Source organism: Falco biarmicus, chromosome W (assembly GCF_023638135.1).
Source record: "Falco biarmicus isolate bFalBia1 chromosome W, bFalBia1.pri, whole genome shotgun sequence".
NCBI lineage: Eukaryota > Metazoa > Chordata > Aves > Falconiformes > Falconidae > Falco > Falco biarmicus.
In genome coordinates, this window is record NC_079310.1 from 10,442,582 (window position 1) to 10,453,350 (window position 10,769).

The 10,769-nt window shown below is 42.5% G+C and overlaps 1 long non-coding RNA gene across 1 annotated transcript; it reads left to right on the top strand.

Annotated features, from left to right (window-relative positions):
* Positions 1–2,581: 2,581 nt before the first annotated feature.
* LOC130141952 (uncharacterized) lies at positions 2,582–2,805 on the top strand. Its single transcript, XR_008819228.1, has 2 exons — positions 2,582–2,711; positions 2,751–2,805. It is a non-coding gene; the product is annotated as an uncharacterized LOC130141952 (long non-coding RNA).
* The last annotated feature ends 7,964 nt before the right edge of the window (positions 2,806–10,769 follow it).

The following is a 10,769-nucleotide window of genomic DNA, read 5'->3' on the forward strand; positions in this document are numbered from 1 at the left end:
TAGTTTCCAGTTTGTTGTATTTCTTCTGGTTCAATTTCATCCTGCTTAGGTTCAGTGCACAAATCCCCTTTTGAGCACATCCTTGGTAGTGGGTAGTAGAGAGAGTCTGAATGATCTAAAATAGTTATAAACTGAACACCTAATCTGTAAATGTGAGAATAGTTGTCAGGAATTACATTCCTTCCCAGGACCCTGACTATACTGTCTCTTCATATTTCTCACTGATGCACTGTACACTTTTTGACATCTCAAACAAAACAGAGATTAATATACCTAAATATTGTAAAGTTTGGTTTTAGTCCAGTAGCTTCAAAGCCATTTGTGGTGGGTTGACCCTGGCTGGACACCAGGTGCCCACCAAAGCCACTCTATCTCTCCCCTCCTCAGCTGGACGGGAGAGAGAAAATATAACAAAAGGCTCATGGGTCAAGATAAGGACAGGGAGAGATCACTCACCAATTACCATCAGAGGCAAAATAGACTCAACTTGGGGAAATTAATTGATTACCAATCAAATCAGAGTAGGATAACGAGAAATAACACCAAATCTTAAAAACACCTTCCCCCTACCCCTCCCTTCTTCCTGGGCTCAATTTTATTCCCTATTTTCTCTACACATACACACAGAGTGGCACAGGGGGATGGGGAATAGGGGTTGCGGTCAATTCATCACACATCTCTGCCTCTCCTTCCTCCTCAGGGGGAAGGCTCCTCACACTCTGCCCCTGCTCCAGTGTGGGGTCCCTCCCACAGGAGACAGTCCTCCATGATCTTCTCCAATGTGAGTTCTTCCCATGGGCTATGGTTCTTCACAAACTGCTCCAGCATGGGTCTACCCACAGGGTCACAAGCCCTGCCAGCAAACCTGCTCCAGTGTGGGTTCCTCTCTCCATGGGCCCACAGGTCCTGACAGGAGCCTGCTCCAGCACGGGCTTCCCATGGGTTTACAGCCTTTCAGGCATCCACCTGCTCCAGTGTGGGGTCCTCCATGGGCTGCAGGTGGATATCTGCTCCACTGTTAACCTCCATGGGCTGAGGGGGACAGCCTGCCTCACCATGGTCTTCACCACAGGCTGCAGGGGAATCTCTTCTCTGGCACATGGAGCACCTCCTCCCCCTCCTTCTGCACTGACCTTGGAGTCTGCAGAGTTTTTCTCTCAGATATTTTCACTCCTCTTTCTGGCTGCAATTGCTTTTGTGCAGTAACTTTTTTCCCCTTCTTATATATGTTATCACAGAGGCACTACCATGGTCACTGATTGGCTTGGCCTCAGCCAGCAATGGGTCCATCTTGGAGCTGGCTGGCACTGGCTCCATCAGACATAGGGGAAGCTTCTAGCAGACTCTCACATAAGCCACACCTGTAGCCCCCCCTGCTATCAAAACCTTGCCACACAAACCCAATATACCATTGGGTTTGTTTTCATTCTTTATCATAAAATCAAAAAGCTAACACCACCAGATATCCAAGCCCCTCAGACCTGAATGCCTATAATTTTAAAGAGCCTTTAACCTTCTGTCTGTCCAGTTCAGACCTTCAAAGGTCTGGCAAAGCACAGCAAAGCCTTTGCAGTTGTGTTGGCTAAGGCAGGGAGAAGTGGAAAGGCCTCAGAGGGGACATCACAGTTTCCTGTGTGAGAACAAGGCAGAACCTCCAGGCAGGAGCTGAGGGGCAGTGCTTTTGGAGAGTATTGTGAGCGTGGGCTGGGGTAAGAGGAACACTGTGGGCCAGCAGCACAGCATGTAAGCTTCCAGTGATAACTGGGAGTGGAAGTCCAGATATCTGTGTGATCCCAGAATTGCCATTTTCTTTGGAGGTGAATGATCCCTACATCTTTCCATCTTCCCTGCTGTTACTCTGGATAAGAGAAGAACCGCTGCGACACGTTCCCATCATAGCCTCCTACTACATTAGCATCTACAGAAAGACAATTATCAACATTCAAAGTGTAAACAATATCAACTTCTTTTGGATTAACATTATGCATAGGTGGAAGGGCACACCAAACAAGAACTGGTTCAGTCAAAAAGTTCGAAACATCCCATGCCTTCTCTGAACATACCTCTGGGGTCATTCCCTTCATTCCCTCTCTTTTTTATGCAAAGAGAAACACTTTTACCATAACAGAGAAGCCCATATTTACATCTCTGAGCCCAGACACAAACCACAGCTGTATGCTCCACCAGGCTCAGGGCAGAAATCATTCATGTAGTTACATAGCTACACCTATTAAACACTAGATAATCATGTTTATCTTTCCTATTCTCCTTCACAATACATAGCTGTTCTCTCATCTCTTGTTAGGTCAAATATTCTCCAGTTTCCTCTCCTATCTCTCTCTTCAGACATTCTCTATCCTCTTTTTTGCTTAATTGCGACAAGGCAAAGGGGGTGTGTAGCTGGGTGACCATGACCTGCTTTATGTTACAATCAACTAAACACTGAATACAGGGAAAAAAAAAGGTATGGGAGACATAAGGCAAACATCAATAAGGTGGTTAAAGATAATTATAATAAATCCTGTAATACTTTTGAGTCATGGCCCAAAGTTTCCCAGCCGTGAGAAGAGACCAAAGGCATCCCGCCCCTGGCTCTGTTGCAGATCTTTGTTTTAAGGCTTTTGAGTTTTGTATACTATTGTAAATTAATTCACAGTGGTCACTCAGATTCACGTAACACATCCTATCAAAGTCTTCACACTTGTGTCCCTGTGCCAATAATAAAAATCAATAGCAACTCGGTTCTGTAGCAACATATGATGGACAGAATCAACATCTGTTAATAAGCCAGAAAAAAAAAGAACAGTATTTGTAGTATTACTTTGTTTAGCAAGCTAGCAGCCTAATTTACTAAGCAAGTTAAAAGCGTGTACTATTCTTACAGAAGAGATTAGAGAAGCAAAAATGTGTTATGCTGCATTCCAGAACTCAGCCTGAGAATTACAGTCTGCTGTGAGTTCTGTGTTACAATCATTTGACACATGTTGGGGTTGCGATTGTGAAAGTTGCCCGTTTACAATTTTCATTGGCATTATCACAGCCAGTTGTTTTAAAAGCAACCCTTGAGCTTCCTGATGTTCGACTTGTTGCAAAATATTCTGAAGCCAATCAATCAAGTTAGTATTAAAGTTAGTGACTCTCTAGGACCCTGCAAGACTGTGGCAAGACTCCCGCATCCGGACTGCCTTAATAGCCATCTCATTCATTTGCAAACAGTTGTCCCTGGGATACCTTGCCTGAGTCACAGAATCGGCACAGTTAATTGCTCCAGCCAACTGCTCATAGTTAACAGCAATTCCCCGATCAAGGTTTTCAATCAAGGCCACTACACATAGCTCACAAAAATCAAATAACCACATCATATAATGTATCAGTTAGTACCATACAAAGCAATAACTTCCAGTCACGCAGTGTGAGTGTATAAGGCTCTGCCATCACTTCAAGAAGGGACATAGCAAATGTATTATGAATCCTCCCTTCCTGCACTGCTTTGCTTAACCCTTTAACAGCCTCGTATAGCACAGGCTGCCACTCTGCAGGTTGATTTGTCTGACAAAATACTGAACATGCCCTAGCGACTCCCAAAACCCATCACTTAAGTGTTTCCCACTTGCATTCCTGCCACCAGTCCTTCAGACCCCCTTTCACCCTCCCCAAAAATACAATCAATGCATCAGGAGAGACGAGGGGGTGGGGGAAAGGTCTAGCTCCTTTTCCAGATCTATAGGACCTGGATCAAAAGGTTTATCAGTGTCAATGGAATCATTGTCCGAGTTGTCCTGTTCCTGTGCTTGGTCCTGTGTTGTGAGGGTCGCTGCAGTCAGTGACAGAAGCTTTGGGGGCAGAGGAGGTGTGGACAGAATCGCCATCGCTGACGGTGTCTTGAGAAGAGTCGCGCTGTCGGTGGAATTTACAGCTTCCTCTGGTTTAGCACCGCTAGTAGAATTAGTCCACACTTGGCAAAGAGTAGTCAGAATTTGCCACCAAGATGCTAAATGCATTCCCGACACGGAGTTCCCCTCCGCGGCAGCATCATACAATTGGCTGCTGTATGTACACACTTTCATTCTTTCAAAGTCTCTAAAGTTTCTTGGCTGCTCACCTGTCTCGATAAATACAGGTGTTATCCTCGGGGTTTAGGTTGTCCGCCTGGTCCAGACAGCAAGACTATCGTTCAGCCAAGACGTCTCCTCCGGAACGCAGTCCTCTTCCACGAGCTGTCTTTTTTCCGTCCTTATTCTTCCAAGGCTTCGGAACACCACCATAGGGGTCACCATTTGAGGAGATTGAGGCATGGACTCCCTGATCTGACTAGAAGACCCTTCATGAGTCCATATACGTCTCTTTCTGGGGACGAAGCCTGATTCCCCATTACGGATTTCCCACAGCTCACCTCTCAACTCCGGAGGGATTTCTGGCCGGCTCCTGCTTCCTTTCAGCAGATCATTCAAAGTTCTGTGGGATTCGCTGCATGTCGCTCAGATAGGCGATTCGAGAGCCCTTCACGTTAGATCCTTAAACGCATCACGTCGGGGTCACCAATTTGCGGCGAATGAAGAGACGGGACGCAGCTTGATGCAAGCAAGATGTCGATTTATTGTATGCAATCACGAGTTTATATATGTTTTCAGAAGCTGCGTGCTTTAAACAGATTGGTTCTTTAAGCTAAGAATTACATACTAGGCAATCCCTGATTGGTGGTTAACTACAAAGGACACTTTCATCAATTAACAGCAAGGTGTTGCCTTTCCTTGGCGCCATCCTTGGCGCCATCCGTCTCCCACTCCCCTGTGCTCTGCAAACATGCCTCATCATGTTAATTGTTGTCTAGACCAGCTCGAGCACATTCCCCTCAGCTAACTGATTGCCGCGAATGGTCCTAGTTTCCAGCCCGCTCCTGCTTCATCCTGCAATGCAAAACAATAGACTTTATTCAAAGGCCCCATGAAAGAAGCATAGGTGTACCTTTCTTTAGTATACCTATTTACTTTAAATATTTCTGCAAGTGCTCTGCTCAATAAAACATTTATTTAAAAGAACAATCAGGAAAATGTGTTACTATCTAATGAATAAGCACGGGTTAAAGAATCTGTCAGTGCCACGTCATCTTCCTCCTCCAGGAAACTCCTCCCTGGTTGTCTGTGTATCTATACTTTTAAGGCAATTAATCAGCTTTTAGTGAGCCATCAGGCTAGAGTCCAGAAAGCCAGAAAGAGTGTGATTCATCTTAAGTGAATTAATATTTTTATGCTGCATGGAATCTAGATAAGTAAAGCTCAAGAAAGAAATACTGCACAGTTTCTTACTGAAACTCTGCTCTTGGTTACAGCTTAGAATATCCCTGAAGAAGTATTACATGCTTTAGCACTATTCCACAGTCTGTGTAAGTATAGTCAAGCCTCAGATAACAGTAATTAACTGTTTGGGGAAAAAATCATGGGAGTTACTTAGTATGCCATTAGTAAGAGATCATTTAAAGTGATTTGCATCTGTTGAGAGGGATGCTAATACAGGTAGTGTGGAGCAAATTGTTCAATTGTTTTGAGTTAAGACACAAAACCAAGGTGTTTAGATTGTATTTGTTGTAGTTGATTGGTCAGCTGATCTTTGTTTATATCAGATAACTGAACTTAGAAAAATAAAGAGAATTTCAATCCCTAATGAAAATGAAATGTCATTGTTTCACTTTTACCGCTCAAAAAATTACTCCAGAGGTTAGCATTTCAAGAAATTATACCAGCTACCACAGTCATAACGCTTTACTAGGGTAAAATAGTTACCTGGTATGTATAGCCCAGATAATAGATTCAAACAGCTATGTACTGGTGGTTATAGGGAAGCATTTTGTGGCTGATTATTTTATGACTGACTGGCTATGTCCTCACTTCCCACCTAATCTCTTTTTATGACAGGAGCTGTACTCTAAGCTGCATTCATTTGACAGGGTTGAATCTGAAAGCCTGTTAACCCTGACCACCCAACTTGTCAAGGAAAAGCTGCCAGCATGTGAATTGCAAGGCACTGCAAAACATGAGCAGAAGCTAAATGAGTGGGAGCAAGAACAAGCACTTCTCCCTGAGAGAGAGATATGAGAGAAAAGGCTAAGCAGGAACTGAAAGCTAGGAAGCTAGATAAAGCATCTGTTTAATACTGGAACTCAAAGACTACCATAATGGTATGCATTCCTCTGTCAGTGAACTGAAGCGCTCACCATTATTAATATTTCACTTTAATACTGCTGCAAGTGTGACTATATGTGACTATTATATTCAAATTATTTCTATTTTACCTGTTTCCTGAAGGACATGTAGTTTGGAAATCATCATCCTGTATATGATATATTTTCCTCCTATCATCAGACAGGCAGGAGGTGGAATAGAGACAACACAAAGAAACAAAGGCATAAGACAGGGGTCCTCAAACTTTTTAAACAGGGGGCTGTCGCGCAGATGAGGTGGCAGGCAGTCATCTGCGGCTGCTTGGTTTCCCCCCCAACCTCCGGCAGGGTGGGGGGTGGGGGGGTGGTGTTCTGTAAATACCGGGGGCCGGATTGAGGACCCTGGGGGGCAGTATCTGGCCCATGGGCCGTAGTTTGAGGACCCCTGGCATAAGAAGTAGCTTGCCTGCAATGAAAAGTATAGAGAGCGGAAGAAACAAAAGAAGAGAGAATTTCAAACGCAAGTTGTTTCAATAGAAGTTTCTCACAGGAAAGAATGCCTTGGCTACTCTGAACTTCAGACACTAAGAGGATTAACGTATATTGATTGCTTTTTTTTTTCCCCAAGCCATTTGAAAAATGCAGGGTACTATACATGGAATTGGAAGCCTAACTTTAGACTGTTTTAAAAATTATTTTTAAGGAGATTTAGCCTAGTGCATTAGCACTTGCACAGGCACTTAGATGTGCCTTCCCTGTAAGGAAGTTAGGAATTTCTGACTTCACTAGCACTATGCTCCACTTTTAGGGTCAATAGAGAAATGCAATATCACCTCAGCAAACACCAAGGAGCCTCATACTGCAGTGCAGTTTCCTTTTATATTCTGGGCACAGTTTCATGGGGGTTTTGACCTAATTCCCTTCTTGCCTCAGCTGCATACATGGTCCCATGCTCCATCCTTCAGATTGGTAAAACAACGTAGCTATTCACAGAGAGCACAAGGAAGTGGCAAGGGAGGAAGGGATCATAGCGTATTGGTTGTGAGGTGCATCAGCATCCATCGTGGCTTACGTTCCCTGTCACCATGGAATTCAATCACATACAGCCAGCAACTTTCTACAGCTCCTGGCAGGGCAAGTTCCTTTAAAACAAGGAGAACCTAGCAACAGCCCTGCTGTATTGCAGCTTGTTATGGCAATGACAGTGTTGTCTCATTGTGCTTTACCACAGGGGCTGATAAGCATTTCCAGTTTTATCATGCACCTGTCTAGTCTAATCCTACAGCTATAAAACTCACATCACAAACTCACTGTAAATCCAGTCAGAACACACTGCAAATCTGTGAACTTTTTTTAAGTGTAGGAAAGCATCTTATCCACATCCACCAAATACATCTCTTATTCCCAGTGAACACACTAATAGTCTGATTGCTCTTTCACATCCAAGAACACAGCATTAAAGTCCTTCATCTTGTAAGCAAGTCCCATGGTTTATCCCATACTTCAGTAAGAATGTGCTATCTCCAGGTAAGTGGATGATTTTGCAGCTTGGCCTAACTAAACCAACAGCGAACTTTCCCAAGCAACTTTTCTCTCAGGTCTCCTGAAGTTTTTTCCTCTTTCTTGGTCTAAATGCTTTCTCACTGCTAGGAGGAGTAGTCAGGGAGCCTTAAAGGACAGTGGGAGGCCAAATACACTCTTAACAATTTCCTTAAAATTGGTGGCTTCAAAGAGATTATCAATTCTAGCCCAGCCGCAAGAGACTGAAGTGTCCCTCCCCTGCCCACACATTTCAGGTTTTTTGTATCAGTGTTACAGATTTGCTAGTAAGTTAGAATTAATTGACTTTATTTGATTTTATAAAATCATTTTTAATAGAAATATAGAGGGATAAGAAATATATTTTAATGAAACTTATAGTTGCACAGTAAAAGCTGCTATGAAATCCTTTGTACTGTCCTGTACCAAGGCCAGAAGAATGGGCTAGAATCATTGTATAAAACTTAGGTAATAATTTAGGGTTTGAAAGGTTTCTTTGTATCTGACCAGTCTTCTGTATGTAGAAAGTGTATTGAAATGCCAGAATATAGAATTAATGGGAACTGGGGAGAGTCGACTGGAACAACTTGTAGTTACCTGCCAAGAAACCGTGAACTTTAGTAAAAGGTAATTCCAGCAGGGGGAGATCGCGACCACCGACTCATATACCACCTACCCAAATCGTACCCCAGACCCATTTCTAGACTTTTCCAACCTTTACTGTGCAGAATCAGATATGGGAGGAGGGTATGTTAATGATTTATGGGAAATATTATGATTATGCATGAATATTTAATGAATATGTATGAATAAGTTCTATATATGGTGTATGATTCTGAAGCTTGGTGTGCGTTGATCGTGAGAGGACTCACTCACGCACCCGGCCGTCAATAAAGAAGTGTCTGCTTATCTGCATCACATTGGTGTCGATAAGTTCTTCATTCCGAGATTTTGGTAACAGTTTTTGGCGACCCAGATGGGACCTCGCTGAAGGAGACCGGAGGAGTCGGGGACCTGATCGGTTCCAGCTGGCACCGAGGATTTCTCGGGGATACCCATCGATCCCCGATCCGTAAGGCTCTTCGCGTCGTTCCCTGGATTTTGGTAAGACACTTCTTTTTCTAATTGTAGTAAGTGGGTTAGAGTCCCACTAAAGTAAGTGCACTAGAAGAAGTGGGTTAGAGTCCCACTGTATTTGTCTGCCTGTCAGACGCAGCAAAAGCTGCGCAGGGTTGGACTAAAAGAATCCTTGTGGAAATGGAAGTTTAAGCGTCTTCCCGTAAGACATAAGCGAAAGCTATTGCAGGGTTGGACTAAAAGGATCCTTGTGGAAGTGGAAGCCTAGGCGTCTGCCCGTAAGACATAAGCGAAAGCTATTGCAAGGTTGGACAACAGTGGAAACAAGCGAACCTATATGCTATAGTGTTCTCTAAGGTAGTGCCTCTAACAAGAAGTTAGAAGGGGTTATTCTTTTGTTACGGAATTGTTTATTGTGTCTGTATATTGAGAAGAAAATTAAGAAGTGTATAATATTGTGGTTTATGTCTTTGTTTAAAGTAACTGTGGAAAAGTGTGAGTGTGGCTGTAAGGGTGAGACGTGCAATTGAGCACGAAAGCGAGTGTGGAGTGTGGATCTGCGGATCGGAGTGACAGAGTTGAATAATTGTGTATTGTACTGTAAAGTGATTATACCATGGCATCTAAGTTAACTCGGTTGTTTAAAAGTAAAAGCATGGGTAATCTTGCCGTAAATGACAAAATCCCAAAAAATTCTTTGTTGGGATGTTTATTGGCACATTGGGGAGATTTACATGATGATTTGCGAAAGAACCAGATGATTGAGTATTGTAATACTTTGAGTATTGTAATAATTAGTGGCCTTTGTATATATTGGATGATCAGGAAAAGTGGCCCATGAATGGGACACTGAATTATAACACTATTCTGCAGTTAATGCTGTACTGTAAAAGAGAAGGGAATTGGAGTGAAATGCCATATGTAGATTTGTTCTTTTACTTAAGATAGAGAAAAGACTGGCAGGATGAATGGAAGTTAACTGTTGGAGATAATTTGGTGATGGCTATAACTGCTGATAATAAGAAAGTGGAAAAAAAAAAGTTGCTCAACCTGTGAGATTGGGAGTGGATACAGGAGCAACATTTTTTTTATTAAATACCTGTAAACAAAAACAGGCCATTCCTGCAACCCCTGGATTTGAAATTTGGAAATAAGATAATTACACATGAATTCTTGTATGTACCAGAATGTCTGATACCCTTGTTAGGAAGAGATTTGTTATCCAAATTAAATGCACAAATTGTTTTTGATGAAGAACTTTTCTTGAAAATACCTGAGTCAAAAACGGGAGAAATCCTGATGATACAAGAAAAAGTAAAGGAACAAGAAATTCCACCGGAGGTGGATTTGGCAGTGATCCCTTCTATATGGGAAACAAATATTCCTGGTAAATCGAAACTAGCAGAACCTGTTAAAATAGATTTGAAGGAAGGCGCAGGAACAGTGAGAATTAAACAATATCCAATCAAATCAGAAGTGAGATGGGAATTGAAGAAATTGATTGATAAATTTCTGGAGTATAAAATTTTGGAAGAATGTGAATCTGAGTATAATACTCCTATTTTACCAGTCAGAAAACCCTCGGGTGAATATAGGCTGGTGCAAGACTTGAGAGCAGTAAAACAAATAGTCAAGGATATTTATCCTGTAGTAGCAAACCCTTATACACTGTTAACAGCGTTAAAGGAGACTTATCAGTGGTTCACAGTGCTTGATTTGAAAGATGCTTTCTTTTGTATACCTTTGGAAAAGGAAAGTAGAAAACTTTGCTTTTGAATGGGAAAATCCTCAAACCGGGCGAGGGATGCAGCTGACATGGACTAGAATACCCCAAGGATTTAAAAACAGTCCAACTATTTTTGGAAATCAGTTAGCAAAGGAGCTTGAAATCTGGAAACAGGACAAACCAAGACCTGGACATTTACTTTTACAATATGTGGATGACATACTGATTGCTACAGAAGAAAGATTTACTTGTATACAGGTGACTATTGAC